The following is a 26,368-nucleotide window of genomic DNA, read 5'->3' on the forward strand; positions in this document are numbered from 1 at the left end:
CTTCATTATAAAGCACAGTGTGTGGGGAGTCCTGCTGCTGCCCCTGAGGTCTTTCTTTGCTGAAAGTGGTAAAGGAAATTCATTTGTAAAAACCCAAGGACCTTCTGTAGAGAGAAGAGATGACATGTCTCCCAGAAACTTGCCAAGGGGCCTTTCTGTGACCACTTAGAAGGAGCAGGTAAAAACATCCAAAAGTAAATGGGACAGATAGTTCACAAATTATTCATGTGGTCCTGGTATTCTGATCTTGAGACATTAATCACATTGCAGACCTGAGGACAGGGCAATTGGAAGGTAATCAGGACTAAATGGTAGCCAGTAGACACTCAGACTTAGGTGGTCTTGTGCCCAAACCTAAATCACCCACTTCCTGATTTGAAGTCCACCATTAAGCCCCTTTATACATTTGTCTTTGTCTCTATCCTATACCTTGTAATAGCTTGAAACAGCTTAAGGCATTCTTGGGTATTGCCCAAGGCATAGCCTGGGGTTATGGTACAAGTTCATCTTAAGAAGAGACCACCCTGTTCTGTTCTGCTGACCAAGCAGGGCCCCACACCCTGTACCCAGAACATGACCCCTAGCCTGTACCCTTCACCCTATACCCTCCACCCTGTTCTGGGAGGGACTCCCTTGTTCCAGGAAAAGTTGCACCCTTGTACCCTTGTGCCATCTTCCCAAATTAGCCCTGAGATATGGATCTAACCAATGGCAATTCTTGGCTTCTGTGTGTCATTGCTTATGCTAGTTCCCCTCCCCAATTATGGTTTTTATGGTTTTAGTCTTTATAAGCACTGTGTGTACCCCAATTCAGGGCTGCCTGATTTGACTTTATACTCCAGGCAGTCTTGTGCTTAATCAATAAATCCACACCTAAATTTATCTTGAATCCAGGTCTCAGCTCTGTCTTATGCTCTGCACAACAGTCTGAAACTAAGAGAATAACTAAAAGTCAAAACAACAGGAAGAAGAGGGAAGATTTTCCCAGACTGCAGCCAGGAAGCCTGAGGTGGTAACAGATTTAGGGTGAACATTCAGAGTGGCTGTGATGCTGTGTCACCACTTGACTGCCAAAGAGTCAAGGAGCTGACCTGGAGAGTCCCTCAAGGTGGGCTTCCTTCAGTTTCCTCAGAGTAAGGGAAAGGAGTCACCCAGAGAGATAGTGGGGGAGTCACTGGAGTTAATTAGGAGTCTATTGTCTCTGCAGTTCAAGGACTCAAGCATGGGTTTCCTTTTCCTCCTTGGCATGAGAGTCTGTCTAGGTGAGAGGGAGGATTCTTTCTATTGCTATGTGAGGGGCTTACACCACATGGGCATCTTATTAGACGTTAGACAAGACTGTTTGATTAAACAACTAAAAAATAATTATTTACCTAGTCTGTGAGTAGCCTCTCCACTGAATGAGCCTTGAAGCTGAGAATATATTTCCTTTCCCCCATATTTTACCCAAGTAGGAATCCCAGCATAGAGGGAATCCCATTAAATACAAAATAACAGGCCCACTGCACCTAATTAACATTTCCATTTCTGCCCAATTCTTCTTGAATTTCTAATTGTTGATTAGGTAATCCACTCGAAAAAGCTCAGTCTGAAATTAGTAACAAGTTCCTGACACAAAAGACACAAGGAGTTAGTTGTGGTGAAAGGAATACAGCAGGATGTTGTATTGCCTCTTTCTGTCCCAATATGCTGACCCCCTACTTACAGATTATCAGATCTTCAAGACAATTTTGAATGGCAGGGCATGGGTGGGAGTCAAAAAAGGACCAACCAAGAAGGCTCATAATTTTTTGCTTAGCCTTGGAAACTTCAGCATAAGGTGCAGAGAGTGTGGGGAGTCGACACACCTACCACTTGTTCCTACACAGGAAATTTCCCCAAGACGATAAAAAAAAAGGAACCCTTTCCCTTCCCCTTCCCCCCTCTCCCCCCTCCTCCCCACCAGACAACAACACAAACACAAACACAAATGTACTTGACTTGCCCCAGTCTTAGGTTATGAGAAGTAAACATGCAATTTTCTTAATTTATCGCTTAAACCAAAGAGAATGAAAACACTTCACTTTCACAAGCCAGAGGCTGGGAGCATAGGCTATAGGATAAAGAGGAATGAACACAGTGTTTGGGGCCTGGGGGGATTTTGTCACTTTCAGCACCTCAGAGGCAGCCTGCCTTTCAGGAAGAAGGAAGCTTGATGAAAAAGGAGCAGGCAGGAGGGGGCAGGGCTGGAGGGTTCTACTGCCTTACTAGGAGGAGTCATTCAGAAGGTTCCTATTGCTGAAACTGAACTGAATGCAAAATCCCCTTCTTCAAGAACAAAAACAAGAGCAGGGCTGAACAGCAGCAGCGTGCTCAAACAGCTTTTCCCTCCTTCCTCAAGTGATGATTGTCTTCTAGAAGCTCCATGTAGTGTTTCTCTATAGAAAAAGCTAAATTTAATATTATTTACACATTCTATTGATTGTTTTTATCCTTCTTATCCCTTGTCAAAAAAAAAGTCAATCCAAGAATGCTGATATAATGACCACTCTGCCTACCATGCATGTTCAACCATTCCTCATTTGATGGGCACCCACTTTTTTTGCATTTCTTTGCTACTCCAAAAAGCTTTACTGTGACTCTCTTGGTATATAGGGGACATTTGTTTCTATCTTTGACCTACTTGTGCTATATGTCTAGAAATGGTATTACTGGGCCACAAAGTTTAAAGAGTTTAGTAATTGTACTTGTAGAATTCCAAATCAATTTCCAAAACAAGTGGAAAAATTCATAGCTCCGCCAACAGCAATTTAATGTACATTTCTTTTCTTAGTTCCTCCAACATTGATTGCTTCCATTTTTGTTTAGTCCTTTGCCAATTTGCAAAGTAGGACTTCAGAGTTTGCAATTTTTATTTGGAGTATATTTTCTTATAATCATTTATAATGTTTAATTCTAATTTTGAAACCTTTTTGTTCATGTCCTTTGGCAGCTCTCTATTGAGGCATATGGTCCACAACATATACATATATGTGTATATATGTGTGTATGTGTGTATGTATATATGTGTGTAGGAGAGAGAGTGTGTGTATGTGTGTGTGTGTATGTGTGTGTGTGTGTGTGTGTGTGTGTGTGTGTGTGTGTGTGTGTGTGAGAGAGAGAGAGAGAGAGAGAGAGAGAGAGAGAGAGAGAGAGAGAGAGAGAGAGAGAGAGAGAGAGAGAGAGAGAGAAATTTCCTCTTCATCTTGGAGCTTTTATCATTGACACTTGACAAAAAATATTTTTTTCTCACTGATCAGTTCCGTTTCTTCTACTGTCGTGATTGCTTTTGTTCATGAAAAAGCTTTTAAAATTTTATGTAACTGATATTGCCTATTCTGTCTGTCACATGGTTAGTCAGGGGAGCTTCCTGATCTGCTAGACTGGAGCACTTTCCATGGATCTGGGAATGGGTTCTGACCCCTTCCTAAAACACATATACAACCCAGAAACTCTTAATACATCCCTTGATCTCTAGAACTGAGGTTGCATCAAGGTAAACTGATCTCTGAGCAAGGAGTAAGTATCTACCTCAGTAGATGATGAAAATTGTAAAAAAGTCTCAACTTTCTTTTGTAAAAAAGTCTCAACTTTCTTTAGCATTTTAGGGAATTGCTGTCAGCTTTTCCCTGAACTTCTAGCCAAGGAGAAAGGTAATTGCTTACCCCTCTCCATCCCAAAGCAATTATGGCTACAAGTACATAGTGACAATATATATATATATATATATATACATATATATATATATATGTGTGTGTGTGTGTGTCTGTATACACACACAGATACATATATGTATAAATATAAACAAAGATATATGAATATATATAAAAAGATATATAGGTGTGTGTGTGTGTGTGTGTGTGTGTGTGTGTGTGTATAATCCTTGGCTGCCCCTTTCGTTTCATGTTTATTTTTTTCCCTGGGCACTTCCAGGCTTGGAGGCTATTTCTAATATTTGAGAACACCTGGGTTCCTGAGTTGGTGATGGCTCCCCAACAAGAGGGAATCCATACAAGTACACCAAATCCTGGAGGACAAGATAGCCATCATGAACCTAAAGTGACTGAAGGCCCATGCCTGGCTGGCAGAAGATCTCGACTTTGTGAGTTGCTGGGATGGTGCAGATCCAAGACAAAAGTGAAATATTTTTTCAACAATCCTACAAAGTTGTCTTTACCTCTCAAAGAGTATAATATGTATAATGGGTTATTTTTAAATACTTTAAGTATTTATTAATGTTTTCTTTTGAGTTATATTTTAAATGTTTCATTTGTGATAGAGGAAATACATAGCTATCCTATACCTGACATCTACTGTGTACAATGAGTACTTTTTCAAAGAAGAGAACATGTTACTGGTCCTTTTAGGGAAACCCAAATAGATTTGAGCTCTGTATAAGCTCTGTTTGGAGGTCTTCTCTAGAAATGTACTTTAGGGTGGGGGCATAACAAAACAGAACTTAAGAGGGTAGCGTAAACATATCTTTTCCAGGTCAGGTCACCATAAGCATGAATACAGTTTCTATGTGAGTTGAGAGAAAGATCTTTGTGGGAAGGGGTCTTCTGGAACAACGGTCACATGTCTCTTATGGTCACGTGGTCAATAATTGCCTGGCTAAAATAATAAAACTTGAGAGTAGGAAGATTTGCCATGTTGTTATTTTGTTGTTAATGTTTTTGTTTTTAATATAAAGAGGTAGAGAGTTGTAGCAGAGTGTAGTAACTCAATAATCAATAGGACAGAGAAAAGAAAAAATAGTCTGCTGAAAAAAAATAATAAACAACCCAACACTCATACTCTCTGCCAATTGTTAGACATAAGTAGTCTTCAACAGCTGTAATTCTGCCTTGACTAAAGATCATACCCATCTGGTTTAATCACTACCTTTCCTTTTTATGGAGCAAGGGTGAATGATTGTGACTTTCTGCATTTGTAATCAGAGACTGAAACAGATGCTGAAGTTTTAGTTGAAAATGATGTGTGTCTATTATAAAAACCTGCAATATGCTCTCCAAGGACTATTTACCATCTATATCCTATAAACTTAGTAACAGAGATTTTATTCATAGGAGTACTCAATTGCCTTGGGTATAAATTAAGCACAGTAAATACAAGGAACACTGGAGGTTACATTTCACAAGGTTATCCCCAGAAGCACTACCTATACATTGAAGGGGCATTGATCTCAATAGTTTTGTTAAGTAGTCTTTCATTTCCTTGATCATGCACCAAAAAATAGCCCATTCCAGGGAGGCCAGGTGGCGTAGTGAGTAAGAGCGCTGGCCCCGGAATCAGGAGACCTGGGACTGGTTCTGACCTCAGATACTTAGCACCCACACAAAATAACTGGCCTTGTAACCTTGAGCAAGTTACTTAACCCCAAATGCTTAAAAAAAATAGCCCATTCCTCCAATTTGGTCTTATATATTTCAGTACAAGATTGTAGCAATAACATTTTGGTATTTCTATCTAATTAGGAGTGTTGGGGGAAAATTCACAGAAGTATTTTCCAAGCCCAAGGATTAGGTTAGGTTATAGGATACAGTGTGCATATATTTGTTAGGTGTATAGAATATCACTTAGAAGTGGGAATAAATAATAATAAAATTATATTTATGTAGCCTTTAAAGTCCTAAAAATGTTTTGTTCACATTATGATTTAAGCATCAGATAATCCTGAGAGATAGTAATTACAGGTTCCATTATACCTAGTTTAGAGAAGAAAAGGCTGAAGTTCAAAGGGACTGATTAAGCGACTTGCTATGGTTGGTCATCCAAGCATTATGTCAGAAGCTGAATTTGAAACTTGGTCTTCCTGACTCCAAGTCCATTTCTCTGTCCATTAAAGCTATGGTACTGCTCAAAGATCAAGGAATCATGGGATACAAGAACCAACTGGTAGTACAGAGATCTTCTAGTTCAATCTTCTCATTTTACAGAGAATGGATCAAATGATTTCCCCAAGGTCACAGAGCAAGTCAATGGCAGTCCCAATACTCACATCCAGATTTTCTGACTGTAGGTACCACTCTTTGCATGCTATCTTCCACTGGGAATTTGTTGTATATGCATTCTATTTACTGCATTATGCACCAAATAAAGTCAGTTAGCTAAATGGAAGCTTTCATTCATTAATCCAACAAATGTTGACTGGTCCCTATTAGATATGTACAAGGTACTATGATCATTGTGTCCTCTGGCTAACTAATAAAAATAAATACAATGGTTCAGGAGTTATGCATTTAAATGAATTATGTCCCACTGAGTATTTTATTTTATTTTTTCTTTTGGAAATGTATATATATATATATATATATACATATTTGTTTTAATTTTTCAAATGCTTTATTAACTTCTGATTTACATCACTCATTTCTGCCAGATTTTGAGTTATACATTTTCACCCCGTTTTTCCCCTACCCACCGCCCCAAAATAGCAGTCCCACAGTATATCCCCTCCTCCAATCTGCTCTCTCCCATGTCTTCTCTCATACCCTCTTTGACTTTTCTAGTAGGGCACGGTGTATCTCTATGCCCCAGTGCCTGTATATCTTATTTCCCAATTACATGTAAAATAATATTATTAATAGTATAGATAAATATATATATATATATATATATATATATATATATATACTTAAACATTTAATATTAAAACTTTGAATTCCATATTCATTTCCTTACTCCCTTATCACCCACCCTTACTGGAAAGATAGGCAGTTCAGTATAGGTTGCATATGTGTAGCTTATGTGAAACATGAACATAGTTGATATATTATAAAAGACTGACTATATTTCCCTCCCTCCTAATCCACCTCCCACTAGTTCTATTCTCTACTTTGATCCCATCCCTTTTCAAAAGTGGGTGCTTCCAACTTCCCTCCTCCCCAGCTTGCCCTCCATTCCATCATCCCCCCTTTCATCCCCTTCCCCCCTACTCTCCTGTAGGGTGAGATACCCTATTTAGTGTGTATTTCATTACCTCCCTAAGCCAAATTCAATGAGAATAAGTTCAACCCATTCCCCCTTGCCTTCCTATTCTTCCCTTCCATTGTAACCATTTTCCCTTGCCTCTTCTATGTGAGATAGTTTACCCCATTCTGTCTCTCCCCATCTCCTCTCATTATATTCCTCTCTCACCTCTTAATTTCACCTTTTAAGTATCATCCCTTCCTATTAAATTGGTCCTGTGCTCTCTATGTCTACCTGTAAACATATATACACACATTCATATATGTATTCATACAACCGTATACCCTCCAATACAGACATATAATAATATATAGACATATATATTATACATGTATAATATATACATATATAGACACACATGTGTATATTATATATATATATATATTTCCTTCAACAATTTTCATATTGAGAAAAGTTTCATCAGTTACAATTATCGTTTTTCCATGTAGGAATATTAATAGTTCAAATTTGATAAGTTCCTTATGGTTTCTTTTCCCTGTTTACCTTCTCATGCTTCTCTTGCTTCTTGTATCTGAATGTCAAATTTTCTATTCAACTCTGGTTTTTTCAGCAAGAATGCTTGACAATCCTCTATTTCACTGAATGACCATATTTTCCCCTGAAACATGATACTCACTTTTGCTGGGTAGGTGATTCTTGGTTTTAATCCCAGCTCCTTTGCCCTCCAGAATATCATATTCCAAGCCCTTTGATCCCTCAGTGTAGAAGCTGCCAGATCCTGGGTTATCCTGATTGTGTTTCCACAATATTCAAATTGTTTCTTCCTGGCTGCTTATAATATTCTCTCCTTGATCTAGGAATTTTTTTAACCTGGCTGTAATATTCCTAGGAGTTTTCTTTTTGGAATCTTTTTCAGGAGGTGATTGGTGGATTGTTTCAAGCTCTATTTTGCCCTCTGGTACTAAAGCATCAGGGCAGTTTTCCTTGAGTATTTCTTGGAGGATGATTTCTAGGTTCTTTCTTTGATCATGGCTTTCAAATAGTCCAATAATTTTAAAATTATCTCTCCTGGATCTATTTTCCAGGTCAGTGGTTTTTCCAATGAGATATTTCACATTGCCTTCTATTCTTTTATTTGTTTGGATCTGTTTAATAGCATCCTGATTTCTCATAAAGTCATTAGCTTCCATTTGCTCCAATCTAATTCTGAAGAACTGATTCTCCTCATTGATCTTTTGAGATTCTTTTTCCATCTGGCAAATTTGGCTTTTTAAGGCATTCTTCTCCTCATTGCCTTTTTTGAGCCTCTTTTGCCATTTGAGTTAGTCTGTTTTTTAAGATGTTATTTTCCTCAGTCAGGCTGTTGACTCTCATTTTGTAATTTTCTTGCATCATTCTCATTTCTCTTCCCAAATTTTCCTCTACTTCTCTTATTTGCTTCTTAAGGTCCTCTATGGCCTGTAACCAGCTCATATTTTCCTTTGATATTTTTGTTGCAGGAGTTCTGACTTCACTGTCTTCCTCCTGGTCCATGCTTTGATCCTTTTTGTCCCCTAAATAGGAGTCTAATGTTGGGTTCTTCTGTTTGCTTTGTTTCCTTTGCCTGGGCATGTTGCCACTCAATTACTTGACTTTTGGGCTTTTTGCAACAGTAGGACTCTGCTACCAAACAGGGGAGCTTCCATCCCAAATGCTGAGGCTTTCTCAGCTGCCAGAGGTATTAGTTGGGAACCCTTGCTGAAGCCTCCACATGCTCTGGCAAGCTGGACACACACCCCAGGACCTCCACCCTAGACTGCAATCCAGATCCAAGCAGGTCAAAGCAAGAGCAATTACCCTTCAGACTGGTTGATTGGTCCCCCTACACTCTGCAGGCCAGGAGCTGAAGCTGCCAAGTGCCAGCAGTGGCTGCACCACAGCCCTCAGTGGCTTCTCACCCTGGGGGCAAAAAAGGCACTCCCAATTACTGGGTCCCAAAGTCCATACTATACTGACCTCTCACTTTGTCTTTCGCATCTATGTGTTGATAATTCTGGACCACCACACCTGCTGGTGATCTGGAGTCCCTTCAGCCAGTGCCTGGTCAGGCCTGCCCTGGGGCTAAAGACTTGGTGTGGTGCTGGGCTCAGCTCCCAGAGCACTGTGCTGGACGATTCCTGCCAGCCTTCCAGGTTGTCCTCAGTGGGAGGTTAGCTTCTCTGTGTCATTTTGTGGGTTCTGTAGCTCCAAAGTTTGTTTAGAGTCCCCTTTTACACGAATTGGGGAAGATGGAAGCTGGGAGCTGTGGGGAGGACCTGTTTCTATTCCGCCATCTTGACTCCATCCCCCCACTGAGTACTTTAAAACTGTAGGGTTTTCTGGGAGGTCACATGATATTAAAAAAATCAAATAAGTCTCAATTCCTGTTCTCAGAGTACTTCCAATCTACTAGGAGAAATAAGTCAGACACATGTATCTATATATAGGATATGATACATATATAGAAAAGGTACAATGTTTTGGAGAAATTCTCTGGATGAAATCAAGAAATATATTATGTTTAGGAAATAATCTATCTCATAATCAACAAGATAAACTTTCCATAAAAATTTCACTAGTATTTTTATAATGTTTTTAAAGTGTTTTTCAAATATTATCTCATTTTATCCTCACAATAGCCATAAGAGGAAGGTGCTATAATTATCTCCACTTACAGATGAGGATGAGGCAGAGAGAGATCAAGTTACTTGCTCAGGATCACATAATTCATAAGTACCTGAGGTCTGTTTGGAACTCAGGCACCCCTGAATTCAAGTCCAGCACTCTGTCCCCTTTGCTCCTATCTCAGAATCAGCCACTTGTGCTGAAAGACAGGAGAAGCTATGATGTCTCAAAAAGTATTAATGATGTCAGGGGTTAATAAAAGTTCCATGAAGCCTAAGGGCTTCTGGACAAGATGCATGAATATAAAGAGAAAGAACTATCCCAATCTCAAGAAATTCCCAAATCCCAAACACAAAGGCCTAAATTCCATGAAAATGTCAGTGAAATAACACCTGGCTCAACTGAAACTTCTTTGTTCTCCAAATTGTGGTAAACATCGAGTAAGATAACGTATATGCAACAAGCTTTGGAAGCCTTAAGAATTAGGAGTAATGGGCAAAAGTTGAAAAAAATTAAATTAAATTTAGTTAGGGCCTAAGGAAAAACTTCCTAAATAATTAGAGCTATCCCAAAAGCTGTCTCAGGAGGTCCTATGGTCTCTGGGATCAAGAACAATAAGGCAAACCCCTCTTCTATATTACAGACATTTTAAAGCCTAAAGGAAACCATCATGGTTCCCCTAAGTCATTTTTTCTGTAGGTTGAACATGGCCCCATTGAGGACTTTACCATCTTGGTTGTCATCTTCCAGTTTTTTAGTTTTCCTACAAAAATGTGACATCTAAAACAGAACATTGTATTCTAGGTGTCATGTGACCAAGGGAAGCTACCATAGGACTATCGCCTCCTCAGCCCAAGATAGCACAGCAATCAGGGTGATCCGGTGGAGGAACATGGCCAACAAAAGTATGCCACACTCTTTCAGAGGATCTAGGGCTTTATTCCTGTTCTATTCTTAGAGATGCTTACATCTGACCTTCACTAGTTTTCTATTTCTTCCTTTGTTTCAAATGCATCATCATCAAAACTTCATTAATTTCTACAATCCACTCCATAAAGACCGCAATCAATAGGCAACACACTGCAGTCAAAGAAACAGGAGGCTAGTGTTAGAGTCTCAATTTTTAAGGAAGTGACCATATGCAAATCATGTCGCCTAGCTGAGTGCGTTTTACCTGTGAGATGAGGGACTGGGACTAAAAAATCTTTCAAGTCCTTTCTGTCCGTTAAGATTTTGTGAAGCTAAGTCATCCAGATGGAATTTCTTCAGATGATGTTTTAAACTCCTTGATTAAAAAAAAAATTATAAAAACACAGAGACTCACTGAGACATTTGTAAAGTTTGTGTCAATTTCCTTTCATTCATAAACAAACACCACCCTCAAATGACTGACTTTGGCATCAGTTCCTGTTGGCAGTAGTTGCAAAATAGGGTTAGTGAAAGCAGTCATCCTGGAATTTCATGGGCTCTTATCTCCATCCACCAGACCCTGAGAACAGTAGCAGGCTGTCCGGCTGCCAGAATAACAATGTCATTGTGCTGAGAGCGGCAAGTGGTTCTGGGTTTCAGCTTTGGCTAAAATTCTAGCTAGATCCTGTTTTGCCAAATGTGATAATAGTTAAACTCAAAAGCAAATCTGAGCACTAAGATAAAAAACAAATAAGATTTCATCCAATGAAAAATCCAAATCCATATTTTAAAACTCAAAGATATTGATGTGAAAAGATAAAAGAAAATATATGGACAGAAAAAAACAACCCAACTTTCTCTTAAGTTAGTTGAATGTTTCATTTAGATCCCATTTCTGCTACCCTCACCCTCACCCCCACTCCCACCTTCACCCCTCCACACAGAGTGACATAGTGAAAATGGAGCTGATTGCCAAATAAATTTGGGTGTTTGGTACAGGCTTATTTTCATAGTTCTCTAGGCTTTGGGAAACAGGATAGAATTCTACATCTAAAGGTAAGGAGAGAACCAGAGAACTGACCTTGAGGATGATAGAGAAAGGGAGAGAGCAGAGATGAGGCACAGTCTTAGCCTGCTTCCTTAAGCTGAACATTTCCATCATAGATTGAACTGTATGCCAATCAGTCCACAAGGAAAAGGGTGTCAAAGAGGAGTCCTGATAGACACCAAAATACAGAGGGGATAGTCCAGGGCCTTGCAGGATCTACCTAAAATTCAGGAACAGGGCTCTGTAATGAGACTGGCTCAGACATTCTCCCTACTCATCTCTTGCCATGCTCTCATTGGGTCAGTCTACACCTTATTTATCTGCCTCATGTTATTCTCTCCAGTCACCCAAACCTCCTAGATAAGGTGAGATGAAAGGAAAAGCAGTGATCTGTTTTTGGTAGTTCAAAGGAGAATCTGGCCCCTTAGGGTTGTTATCTCTTTAAGGAATATTGTTTTAAGTTTTTTGAGTATGTGTGTGACATTATATTAAAAACTATACCCCAAAAAATCTTCAAATCTGGATCAATTCTTCTTACCTCTATGTGAACAGTGAGATTTGGAAAGGAGGGTGGACAAATCTGGAAGGGAAATTGATTTAATTTATTGAGGTCCTGTAAACTTAATTAGGATTCTGCCCCTGTAAACTGACTGGGGGCTTAAGCCATTTATTTAACTGAGGGAAAAAAAATTAAAGGGAGAAGCATAATATTAAAGGTCAGATTTCCCCTGTGCTGAATTCTGGTAAAAATATAAATCCCTGAAGGTGACTAAATATATGCATGTGATAGAGACAGCTGTTTTGGTGTTCTGGCTTTTTGGATATCTGTGATATACAATTTTCTCAGTCCCACAGGGTTTTGTAAAATACTTTATATTCATATTAATATTGTTACTCCTATCATTGTGATGCAACGAGACCTGTGGTTTCACTAGTTTGAGGAACTAACTACTGAGGAAACTTCTGCCAATGTGTTTTGATGTTTTTGTTTTGATATGGTCTCTAAATTACACTCTTAGATTGTTGCCTAGGACAGTGAGAGGCTAAACAGTTTGCCCAATGTCACAGATGTTTCAGAAACAGATCATGAACCTGGGTCCTCCTGACTCCTAGGTCAACTTTCTTTCCACTAATACTTGGTTTCCAAATAATGAGCTGCACAACTCACCAAATAGGACCTCGTAAGTGGAGGAGATTGGAGGGCTGGCCTTTGAGTCAGTGTCACCTGGGTTCAAGGCCAGTTTCCAATATATATTGGCTATGTGACCCAGGGCAAGTCAGTTAACTGTCTGGGAACCTCTCTAAGGCTGTAAGCTACACAAGCTGATTTTAGTTTATATTGATTGATCATTTCCTCCTCATTTTTTCATTACTCTTCATGAAATACTGAGACCAGACAAACATATGCATACATACATACATGCATATTTATGTTTTTATTCAACATAGATGCTATATAAACTATATAGCAAGGAGTCCCAATAATCCAAGGATAATTTTAATCTTTTAAAACTTTAAATTGCACTGAGACTTTAGGGACACCCTATATAGAGCCAAGGTTTTTTAGCCTGCCCTCCACCCTAGCAATCTATGAACCGATTTTAGATGAGTCTCTAAACTTGTATGGGGAAAAAAGCAAATCTTTATTTTTACTATCTTCTAATGGAAATGTAGGGGCAGCTAAGTGGTATAGTGGTTAGAGCACCAGAAGTAGTCAGGAAAATTCATCTTCCTGAGATAACATCTCACCTTCAGACACTTACTAGCTCTGGGATCCTGGGCAAGTTGCTTAACCTTGTTTGCCTCAGTTTCCTCATCAGTAAAATGAACTAGAGAAGGAAATGGCAAACCCCTCCAGTACCAGTGTCAAGAAAACCCTAAATGGGTGTCAAAAAGAGTCAGAAAAATGGAAATGACTCAACAACTGAAGTTTAGCCTTTCTTTTAATTATTAATGGAGAAAAAACCCACTCTATTCTAAAACAGTTTGCAGGCTTCACCAGACTGCCAAATGGGTCCATGACTCTCCCCCCCCACAAAAAAGAAAAGATTAAGGACCCTTATTCTAGAATATTAATATATAAACAACCAGTATATATAAGAGGAAGCATGAAGTTCTTAACTTGTTGACTTTGAGACTGGCCCTCTAACCATTATATCATGATGATTTCATTATTCTCATCATAATTATGCTTATGTAACTGTCAAAATTTGGGTGCCTTATGAGATGAAGTGGATAATTGACATGAATCCTGTCTCTATGGACAGCTCACAGGATCATAGATTTAGAAGAGGAAGGGTCTTTGGAGGACCTCTAGTCCAATCCCATCATTTTATAAATGAGGAAGCTGAAGGCCGGGTACCTGGTTGTGACTTGCCAAGTTGATAAGGAACTCAGACCTTGGTCATTTGATGCCAAGCCCAACTTTCCTTCCACTACATCAAGTTGTTAAGTTTCTGGGGATTATATCAGCATCTCAAGAAAAAGCTGCTTGACATCCATTCTTCTTTAATTCCCCAAGCTGCTTCTCCTCACTGAGCAATGGATACAAAGATATCTCAAAAAGAAAAAAAAAAACAATGGGTGAAGGTGAAGCTGGGGGAAGGGATATGAAACACTTGATTATAGTCTAAAAGGTTGTTTCCTTACAGCTTTCAGCTTTTCCCTGAAGGAGTCACATCTTTCTTTTCTTTCTTTAAAAAAAACTTTTTTTGGTTAATTAGATTTTTGGAAGGAAGCTGTCCTGTGTGAAGTTAATGACAGGAGTGAAGGGGAGCCCTGAGGGGTCAACCTGTTCATTGGCTTTTTCAAATACAACATTGAGGACTGTTGTTCAGATACTGGGTTTCTGTTAGTGAGAGGAGGAATTTACCCTCCCTTCCTTCCCTTGAGTCTTCACTTTTCACAGAAAGCTCTGCTCCTCCGGAACAACTCTGTAGAAAAGTAAAGAGAGGTAGACCTCAGAGGGACTGTGGGGCTTGAGAGGAATCAATCGTGATGAGTTTATGGGTTTGGAAACATAGGCCTTATAGATCATCTCATCCAACCTGCTGGATTTATGGGTGAGGGAACTGAGGACCAGGGAGATTAAATACCCAGGAGCAGGGAGTTTCTGTCATAGGATCCTAGTCATGAAGCTGGAGGGAAGCCCAGAGGCCAGCTAATCCAATGCCCGTATTTTACAGATGAAGAAACAGGCTGAGAGCTCAAGTGACTGGCTTTCCTTTTTGACTCCACCTTGCTACCCTATGGACATTTTCTCATCTTAGATAGCATTAATTGAACTGGGGGAGGGGAAATCAAATTCCTGCCTCCCCTCCATAAACAACCCGCCCAAATTTAGATAGCTGGTTAACAAAAGACATGAAGTCAAGCCTAAAGTCTACTGACTCAGAGTCCAGCACTCTTTTCCTTATCACAGGCTAAAGATCCTCTGACTTTTGTCCATATGAGAACTTCTTCCACTAGCCAGACTGGGACCTGCCAATGATTTGTGGGCTTACAAAATTATCTAATGCTCCCAAAGAGTGAACAAGGTCACATGTCGGAAGTGGGATTTGAATCCAAGTTTTCCAAGTCTACTATGCTGCATAATATAGTTATTACAATTGCCTAGGAGGAAAGAAAAATAAATGATTGCCTAGAAAGTAGGAATTATGATGGACCCATGATCATACCTGGCTCTGGGATAATCCCAGTGATCATCCCAGTGATCATTGTGAAGGTTACATGCTGCTTCCCTTTGGATGAAAGTGATTACTCCATCAATAGGCAAGGATGATTGCACTTTGCATTGCATAGGTGAGTCCTTTACACTTGGCAAAGGAAAGTCATACACTGCTCTCAGCAGACTTTTAGGTACTACCATTATAAATGTTCATGTGAACTCCTCAAAAGCAGGCTACAGGCCTATTCTTACATGCTCGGGCTGAGCACACGGTAGGTGCCCAAGGAATATGGGTTGCGTGACTGACTTGCACAATAGGGGATATAAGTAGGAAGCAGAATCTCTTTCACAGTGGTTATGAAATAGCCACTATTTCTGAGTTTTCTGGCAGTTTAGTTGCCCTCAAAAAAGGTTCCATATACTCAGGCAAGATTCTACAGCTTGGGAAAACATGACAACATCACAATTTTGGGTCATCTCACTGTATCACCACTAGCACGCCAAGCTCTAAGAAGGGGACCAGGGGACTCTCCTGTGTGTCTGCATTTCCCTTCCCTCTGAAGGAAGTGTGCACATAGCACTTCCCCACAATGTCTAGGGGCCAGATTCCCACAACTAGGTGAATCTGTGATGATAACATCTCCCAGAGACAACCTAGGGCAGTTTCTGAATGGGCACCTGTATGAAATTCTATCCCATTCATCTGAGCCGCAGGTTGAGAGTCCCAGATGAAATATTTTCCAATTAAGGTCTTTAACTTGTCAAGCAAGGACCTGCCTTCCCAGGTTTGTCTCAACCTATACCCCTTGACATATTTTATGCTCCAGCCAAACTAGAATACTTACCATTCCCTGAACCTATCCCAAGCCTCCATGCTTATTATCTGTGCCATTATGTATGTATTGATATACATATACAAGATATAGAAAGACATTACAAAATATTTGGGAGTCTAACTGACAAAACAAACCCAGTAACTATATGAACACAATTACAGAACACTTTTCACCTAATTAAAATCAGATCTACATAATTCAAAAACATATCAGTTACTCATGGGTAGGCCAAGTTAATGTAACAAAAATGGCAATTCTACCAAAAATCAATTTGCTTATTCAGTACCATACCAATCAAACCACCAAAAAAAATTTTATAGAGCTAGAAAAAATAACAGCAAAATTTATCTGGAAGAACAAAAGGTCCAGAATTTCAAGGGAATTAATGAAAAGAAATTATAGGGAAGGTGGTTTTGCCACACAGAATCTTAAATTGTATTAGAAAACAGCAATTATAAAAACTACTTGGTACTGGCTAAGAAATAGAGTGGTGGATCAGTGTATATATTAGCAATGCAATATTCACAATGCCAACGGAAATTACAGATATGCTGATGTAGTTATCAATCACAAAATATGTCAGGCTTTCTATATGGGTGATAAAGCTGGAACATTTATTAAAATACCAAAAGACTGAGTCCCCAAACTGGAAAGTCAAAGCCATCACAGTAGTTATGAAATTGGCACAGGTAGATAAAGTAGAAAGCACCCACATTCTCAAGCATTTAAAACAGAACAGGTTACCTCAGGCAAAGGTCCTCCTCTCCCCACTCACAGCAACCACCCAGCGTCCAGGAAGCACGCTCCCAGCAGCTCCGGCCCCTGGAAGTCCTCAGCAGGAGTCCTTAGCAGAAATTCTGGCTGACTCAAAAAGGGATTCGCACTTCTGCTGCCGCTGCCTCTGCTGATGCTGCTGCCGTCACCACCACTGCTAGCCACCGCAGGAACTCTCGCTTGGCTTCTGCTTCCTTTTGCCCCACCCCTTCCTGCTACATCAGCAAGTCCAATGGGGCATGGAAGATCTTTAAATCCCATAACCCTTACAGTGTAATACTTTAGGTATACAAGACACAATAGTCAATGACTATAGTAATCTACTGTATGATAAACCTAAAGACTCTAGCTTCCAGGAAAAGAACTCACTATTTGTCAAAAAATGCTGAGAAAACTAGAAAATAGTATGGCAGAAACTGGGCACAAACCAATATCTTATACTGTATATGAAAATAAAGTTCAAATGAGTATACAATTTAGATATAAAGGCTGACACTATAAGTAAATTGGGAGAGCAAGGAATAGTTTACCTGTCAGATTTATGGAGAACAGAAGAATTTATGACCAAACAAGAGGTAGAGAACATAATGAAATAAAAAATTGATAATTTTGATTACATTGAATTGAAATGTTTTGTACAAACAAAGACAATGCAACTAAGGGAAGCGGAAAACTAGGAAAGAATTTTTATAACCAGTATCTCTGATAAAGGCCTCACATCTAAAATATATAGAGAACTGAGTCAAATTTACAAGAATACAGGCCATTACCCAATTGACAAATGGTCAAAGGATATGAACAGGCAGTTTTCAGAGGAAGAAAATAAAGACATTTATAGTCATATGAAAAAAATTCTCTAAATCACTATTGATTAGAAAAATGCAAATCAAAATAACTCTGACGTACCGCATCACACCTGTCAGGTTGACTAATATGATAAAATAAGAAAAGCATAAATGCTGGGGAAGATGTGGGAAAAATGTGAACAATAATTCATTGTTGGTGAAGTTTTGAACTGATCCAACCATTTTGGAGAGCAATTTGGAACTATTCCCAGAGGGCTATAAAAATGTGTATACTCTTTAACCCTGCAATACTACTTCTAGGGCTATATCACAAAGAGATCATCCAAATGGGGAAAGGACCATGTACAAAAATATTTATAGCAGCTCTTTTTGTGGTGGCAAAGAAATAGTAATTGAGGGGATGTCCATCAAATGGAGAATGACCGAAAAAGTTGTGGTATATGAATGTAATGTAATACTATTGTGTTATAAGAAATTATGAGCAGGAGAACTTCAGAAAAACCTGGAAAGAATTATATGAACTGATGCTAAGTGAGGGTAGCAGAACCAGAACATTGCACATAGTTGCAGTCACATTGTGAGATGACTAATTTTGATAGACTTGGCTCTTCTCAGCAATGCAAGGTTCTAAGATAACTCCAAAAGGATCATGATGGAAAATGCTATACACATCCAGAGAAAGAAGTATGGAGTCTGCATCTAGATCGAAGCACACTATTTGTTTTCTCTCTTTTTTGTTTTGTTTCATCCTCCTTGTGGTTCATTCCACTGGTTATAATTCTTTTTTGCAACATGACTAATGTGAAAGTATGTTTAATGTGAATGTATATGTAGAGCTTGTATCAGATTACATGCCATTTTGGGGAAGAGAAGGGGAGAAAATTTAAAACTCAAAAGCTTGTGGAACTGAATGTTGTAAACTAAAAAGAAATAAATAAAAGAATTCACACACACACACACACTCAGCAAAGTAAATGTAACTAAAGTATTTGAATTATGACCTCACCTCTTTCTCTTAGACTCATTTGTGCTTGTGACAGTATAAATGGCATTGCATAAGAATTCTGGTCCTTCTGATTACTACTTGGGAAAAATGTGGGCTTAGCTTCTCAGGACCTTGGTTCCTTATCTGTAAAATGAAGGAACTGGAACTTTAAGAGCCCTTCCAGCTCCAAATCTATGATCAAATGATACTAACATTCATTCCAGGGACAACTAAATGACATAGTAGAAAGAATATTGGACTTGGAATCAGGAAGACTCACCTTCATTAGTTCAAATCCAGCCTCAGATACAAACTGTGTGACAATGGGAAGGTTATTTAACCCTATTTGCTTTTCCTCATCTGTAAAAGGAGATAGAGAAGGAAATGAAAGAAAGATGGAGAAGGAAATGAAGAGTCAGACATGACTGAAATGACTTAACAACAACAAAAGTTTATCTCAGGTGCTACTTCCTGCAAGAATCCTTTCATGACCCTCCTAGTCCATAGGGTTCTTTCTGAATCAAATTATACTGTATTGATTTGTTTCACTGTTATATCCTTTCATAGATTGTAACCTCCTTTAGGGCAGGGACTACACTCTATTTTTCAATTTGCTTTGACACATGGCACAGTACCTTTCATGGATTCATTCGAAAGCATTTATTAAGCACCTACTATTTTTTTAAAGTGTGCAAACTCATTTATCCAAATAGTAAGCAGAAATCAGAGAAATTATACAGATTATAACATACCAGACAATATACAGAGTCAGTGACTTCTCCCACTTAAGAGTAAGATATCTCTGCTTACCTAAGAGAGAGAAAACTGTATCTGACTCAAGAGGAAATTTTCTAAAACCTCTAAGAAGGCAACCTGGAAATCAGAGACATGTTGAGGAACTGGGCTTCCCTTGCATGTGTATTTTCCAAAGTCTGTAATCTCTTTCTACAGATCTCACCCCAAAGAGACCCTGGAATTCTGTGTGTCCTCTCACCAAGTGTGAAGAATAATGTCTCTCTTCTTTCAAGCTCTCTCATTAATGCTGTCCTTATGAAGATATGCATAGTTGAGTGATCTCATTCACCAGTGAGGGGAGTCATACAAATGTTCTAGGCTTGAGACTTGGGTTACACCAAGGCATCCTATCACCTTCCTCATCTTGGCTACTGTGTCCTAATTAATGTAGTCTTAGCATATAAGAGACCATGTGGCATAATGGAAAGAACTTCAAGTCAAGAGACTAGGGTGCAAATCCCACTTCAGATGTTTACTGGCTGTGTGACCATGGGTAAGCCATTTAACTTCTAATTGTTTCAATTTCCTCGTTTGAATACAGAGATAAGAATACTTATACTGAAAAGCAGTAGGCCATAGAGAATCAGGAAAACTTGGGCTCAGATATCAGCTCTGACACATACTGTCTATATGAACTTAGGCAAGTCCCTCATTTACCTCCCAGGCAACTCCGAAAGACTATATATGGAAAAATAGTTGCTAATCTGAACTAGATAAGGAAATAGCCTCTTTATTTTTTTTTTTTTTGAGACTCTAGGGGCTTTTTAATTATAAAATTCATTTGCATGTTGTACATATTTATAATTCTTTCCCCATCAAACCAGAAAAATTTTGCAAAAATTCATTCTTTTCTCTTTTCTTGTTTCTCCATTCTCTTTTTTTTCATTTTTCAAATGCTTTATTAACTTCTGATTTACATCATTCATTTCCGCCAGATTTTGAGTTACAAATTTTCTCTGCGTTTTTCCCCTACCCACCACCCCAAAATAGCAATCCCACAGGATATCCCCTCCTTCAATCTGCTCTCTCCCATATTTTCTCCCATACCCCCTTAGACTTTTCTAGTAGGGCATGGTAGATCTCTATGCCCCAGTGCCTATATATCTTATTTCCCAATTACATGTAAAATAGTATTAATAATAGTGTATATATATATATATATATATATATATTTAAACATTTGATTTTAAAACTTTGAATTCCAGATTCATTCCCTTCCTCCCTTGTCACCTACCCTTACTGGGAAGATAAGCAGTTCAGTATATAGGCTGTACATGTGTAGCTAATGCAAAACATTAACATAGAAAATATATTGTAAAAGATTGACTATATTTCCCTCCGTCCTATCCCACCTCAACTTGTTCAATTCTCTACTTTGATCCTGTCCCTTTTCTTTTCTTTTCTTTTTATTAATTTGTTTGTTTCCTTTTAGTTTACAGGATTCAATTCCACAATTCCTTGAATTTCACATTTTGTCCCCCTCCCTCCCCTCGCCCCCCCATGGCAGCTTATAGTTAAGTATAGGATCTGTAAATACTTTCACATTATACATTGGTCAGGTTATAAGGATGGATTGTACCAGCTGGAATGAAAAATGGTAAAGACATAAAACCAAATAAGAGAACGAAAAAGATAAGGTATTTTGCTTCCACCTGGATATAAACTTAGTTCTTTCTCTGGATGCACATTTTTCTCTCCATCATGAGTCTTTTGGGATTGACTCATATCACTGCATTGCTGAGAAGAGTCCAGTCTATCAAAGTTGGTCATCACACATACGTCGTGTCTGTAATTGTGTACAAATTTCTCCTGGTTCTACTCTTCTCACTCAGCATCAGTTCTTTTAAGCCTCTCCAGGTAAATATGAAGACTGCCTGCTCCTCGTTTCTTAGAGCACAATAGTATTCCATAACATGCATATACCACAACTTGTTCAGCCATTCCCCAATTGATGGGCACCCCCTTAATTTCCAATTCTTTGTCACCACAAAAAGAGCAAGCACCTACTATTTATGTCAGGTACAAAGTATGGAGGTCACTGTGCAAAGACAAAAGCCTCAGCCTAACCCTCAATTCAGTGAAGATTCTTGACTCCACAGGATGGATTATGAAACACACTTATTCATAGTAAACTATGACAGCCTTCTAGGAGCATAGATTCTATCAGGGGAAAAACAACTTTTATGTAAAGGCATGTAACAGGTGTCTCTAATGCATAGGTTGGGTTAATGGTTGCATATAGATCAGTAAAATACAGAGAAGGCAGGAACTGTATTCAAGCACATATTTCTCAAGATCTTTGAATTTCCTTTTCATTTGCCCCCAAAGAGACTTCTAACCCACTTTTTCATGACATTTTTTTTACCATGTTACTTGCAAGATGGGCAGATATAGCTATTATTAGCTTCTTTTCAGGGCTCGGCATAGTGAAGGATGACCTCAGACTGCTCCTGGGGAACTATAGTGTCAAAGGAGAGTGATCTTGGGCAGAGTCAAGGATGTTTTAGTAAACTGGTGCTAGGTGGAACAAATAGGATGGAATTGTGGGGTTGACCAGCCTTAATGGATAGGTCTAGTAGTCTGAGAGAGATGAGGCCAATAGTTCCTATAGACTGACAAAATGGGACTCGGACACCAATCCCAATGACTAGGACTTCCTTTTTATTTTTTTCAATTATGTGCAAAATTAATCTTAGTGAATTCCAAATATACCATCCCTTACCTTATTCTTTCTCTCATTTATCAGCTGAGACCAATGGGGAGGTGATGGTTATCAAGTAAATTAGTTTCTTATCTGTTTTGCTAGTGTCAACCATTACTAAGTTCATCTGTAGAAAGAGAAGCAAGATTTGTCTGTAGATGAGTGTTTATTTCTCTCAAAGCTTGTGAAGCATGCATATAGAGATATGCATAGGGTCTCATCTTGAGACAATGAACTCAAAGATGGGCAAAGAGGATTTTTATATCTTCAGAGCAATTCCCTCTCACACTTCCCTCGATTCCTGGCTCAGGATGCCCATGTCAGTCAAACTTATGGTCTCTATATGGTTAACCATGATGTGAGAAGGAAATTTCTTTTTCTTTTTCTTTTTGGAGGGGGGAAGGCAGGGCAATTGGGGTTAAGTGACTTGCCCAAGGTCACATAGCTAGTAAGTGTTAATTGTCTGAAGCCCAATTTGAACTCAGGTCCTCCTGACTCCAGGGCCAGTACTCTATTCACTGTGCCACCTAGCCATCCTGAGAAGGCTGTTAAGAAGTTCTTAAGTGAGCAGGTTGTAAATGCAATAAGACTAGGCAATTGACCAAGTGTTGACTGAAATTACAATCCTAGGATATCTGTTTCCTTTACCATGAATATTACTTAACATAGTATATTTACATAAATAATTAAGATAAGAAAAGCCCCATTATTCAAGATAGCATCTTATTAAGGTAGTTGGTAGTTATAAACAGAAGAATGCTCTGGTTAGCTTTATCTGACCTTGTAGTGTTGACACAGAAATGGGCATTTTGAGTTCACTCAGAGATCAAAGCATGTATATTATACCAGAGCACTGCAAAGCATATGGTAGATTAAGCTCAGAGTGGACCACAATGCCTCTCTTGATTGACCAATCCAGGTTTTAGACCTTTCTCAGACCTTGGGGTTTCAAAATGTTTTGGGAAGGGGTCTATACCACATAGCAGTTCTATTTAGAGTATATATATATTTTTTTACTGTTTCCTAATAAATCATTTAGTTACTACAAAGCCATCATCCAAGTCTTGGGAATAAAGTTTATTAACAAGATATCAAGAGATTTTCTGAATGTGGGATTGGGACTTCAAAGCAGAGATGAAAGGCTTCCTTACTATAACTATTTTAGAGCATGTTATATATCATACTCCTACATTTATTTTGAATCTAGGACTAGTACCCAGGTGCCACAAGTTGTGTAGCACAGGGTTGTTAGAGGGGGAAGAAGAGCATAGGAGTTTGTAGGCTGAACACTCTCCAGTTAATAGTATGAATATAACAGCTTTTGGGTGCACCAATGCATGCACATTGAATACTCCTTGAAAAAACACCTGGTTGGTAGTATGATGATGGTGCCACCTGGTGGCCAATACTATATTCATTTGGTTGACTACTTAGCCTGCTTTTCTGCAGGTTGCAGAAAGCAGAAAAATGATCTAGGTGTGAGCTGGTTTTGCTTTGGCAATAACACCAAGCATGTTCCTCACTGATACCAAGTGTCACATAAGCAATACAAAACACAGGATATTCCACAAGTCTTACTGCTCTTTTAATAGCTAAGAAGCTATTAAAGATTAAAATGGCACTAAGCTTTTTGGAACCAGTGTATATGAAATGCAAATACAAATGATTTGGGGGGGAAGGTGCACTGGAATGAGTCTTAAAGAAAGCTAGAAATTATATGAAGAGGAGAGGCAAGGAGAGGATACATTTAGGCATGAGTCTAGAGTATGTCCTATTCAAAAACACACAGAGAGAATGAGGTAGAGTGTTGCCTATTGGGAATGGCAAATAGGTCGGTTTGGCTAGTCCACAGGGTGTATGGAGGAGAATAATGTGAAATTGACCTGGACAGTCAAACTGCTGAAGGGCTTCAAATGCCAGAGGAGAGAAAGTTCATGCTTTATCCTAAAGACAAAAAGGAGCTTTTTGAACAGAGCAGTGACATGTTCAAACCTGTGATTTGGGAATATCAATTTGGTAGCTCTGTGGAGAGTGGACAAGGAGGAGGTTAGGAGAAGGGATGCCAATGAGGAGGCTATTGCAATAGTCTTGGGGAGTAGCTGGGAGAGTGGCAGGAAGGGGATGGATGAGATGAATGTTCTTAAGGTAGCATAGACTACACTTGGCAACTTATTTTACTTGGGGGTAAGGAAATGGGAAGAGACAAGGATGACAATGAGATTGTAAACCTAGGTAACTGGAAAGATGGTGATGCCTACTGAATTGAATGGAATTTAGAAATGCTCATGGAGGAACCTTTGTTACACATACAGAGTGCAACTCAGTATCATCACTGATACTTTGGGAATTACTCATATGTTTCACATGTGTCTCTAGTTCTCATGTGTCTCCAGCACCAATTGAGATATAGGTGTGTTTTTGGCAAAAGCTACAAGATGATTATAGTTTAAGTATTATTTAAAACTTCTCAATGATATCAAAACTCATTGATTGTGACTTTTCTTGTTGCTTGTTACACTGAATGTTTGCTTCATTCAATAAAAATGGTTGCACTGAATAAGAAAATATTTTAAGTAAATATGTCACCAGGCAAATAGACATTTGCTAAGTTGATCTGATTCATTCGCGATATAGGTACTGAGGGCTTGTGACCAAAGGGTTATTTTTTTTACTTATTAAGGCTCTTGTAGCACCAATGCAATATTTACAGCACCAATGATCACGATAAGTATTCCTGTATGGCACTTGATAGCAAAATATAACAGGTACACCCTATAGAACACAGAAGCAAAAGATTTATTCAGACACCAGAAAACCAAATCCCAAAACCAGTCATCTTAATAGCAAAGAAGCTAATAAGCCATAACAGCACAGAGATCCACAGCATCCATTAACCTTCCATAAACCAACATTTACTTATGAGACTGATTGACTCCTTGCTTGAGTGTTCTCTCTCTCCCACCTTCTCTCTGACTCTGACTCCCAGCTTCCTGTGGTCTCTGTTTCACGCTTCAGCAAATTTCTCCCACCGCAGGCTCCATGTGATTACATTCAGCCTAGTGGGGGCAGAGTTTCTTTTCAAAGCAGGGAAGGTCTTCAAATTCTCCCAGGCTTATTAAGGGGCAGGGAGGATCTTCAAATTACCATTAACATTACAGCTCTCCTGAGGGACACAATGCACTCTAGAATCCAAGGAATCAAGGGCCAGAGTAAATAAGGAGTCCCATAGAGAAGAACAAAATTATGTACATTTTTGAGATTCAGGACAAGTTCCCTAAGATTAATCTTGGTCACTCAATCCATCCCCATTTTTGAAAGTTGAACCAAGACAATAAGAAAAGGAATAAGGATGGAAAAATATGTAGCACCAAATAGAAATCAATGCAAACTTAAGTAATCTTCCTACCCCACCTTAACATCATAAAGAAGAATGGAGAGGGAATTTTATTTTCTCATGCCCTGTGATGAGATACCAAGATGGTGGTAAGTGATTGTGATCTTGGGCGAAAGAGAACTACTTTGATGGGTCCATAAGCCATAAGTCTCAAGTTTACCTTCTGTGAAGTCATGTTTGACTCCTGATTCCCCCTCACCCCACTCTCCAGACAGATCCTAAGTCATATCAATTCTACCTCCACAATTTCTGTTGTAACCATCTCCAATCCACTCACAAGGTGACCACCTTAGTTCAGGCCCTTATTAGCTCCTCTCCAAGCTGTACTCCTGACTCATCTCTACAGGACTTTTATCCTATGCCACAGAAACTTCTGCTCCCTAGAAGATCCCTCCACCTCTGAACTATTAAACTCCTTCTTACACCATAAGTACCCTCAACCCCTCTGACTGGCCAGTTCTGCCCAGAACCTCCATTTTAAGGAGGAGGCCCAGGCCAACCATATCTTCATTTCTCTCCAGACTATACTCCTGACTCATCACCACAACATTTCATTTACCTTGTTCCACCCAAACCCAATGCTCTTTTCTCAGCTCCCTATATGGCATTGTTTTCTCCCATTAGAATATAGGTTTATTGAAGGTATGAACTGTCTTCCCAGAAAGGTTAGCCCAGAGTCCAACACATAATAAATGCTTAATAAATGATTGTTGATTCTCACCTCTCTACTGCAAGGGCTTCTATTGTTTCTTTTTTATTCTATAGAACATATATTACTGGGGCGGCTAGTTGACGCAATGAATAGAGCACTGGCTCTGGAGTCAGGAGGACCTGGGTTAGGACCGGCCTCAGACACTTA

General features: G+C 39.1%; 1 long non-coding RNA gene across 2 annotated transcripts in view; it reads right to left on the bottom strand.

Moving 5' to 3' along the window:
* Positions 1-17,058, bottom strand: part of LOC138175107 (uncharacterized) — a 145,079-nt gene extending 128,021 nt beyond the window's left edge. The window contains exon 1 of one of the 2 annotated variants that reach the window (XR_011171881.1): positions 16,799-17,058. This is a non-coding gene — a long non-coding RNA (uncharacterized lncRNA). The remainder of the gene's footprint in view (positions 1-16,798) is intronic. The other variant, XR_011171880.1, reaches the window with a different exon arrangement.
* Between the last annotated feature and the right edge of the window lie 9,310 nt (positions 17,059-26,368).

This window comes from Petaurus breviceps, unplaced genomic scaffold (assembly GCF_028583685.1).
Source record: "Petaurus breviceps papuanus isolate PSGF00001 unplaced genomic scaffold, PetGlider_PUasm1.0 76, whole genome shotgun sequence".
Classification (NCBI taxonomy): domain Eukaryota; kingdom Metazoa; phylum Chordata; class Mammalia; order Diprotodontia; family Petauridae; genus Petaurus; species Petaurus breviceps.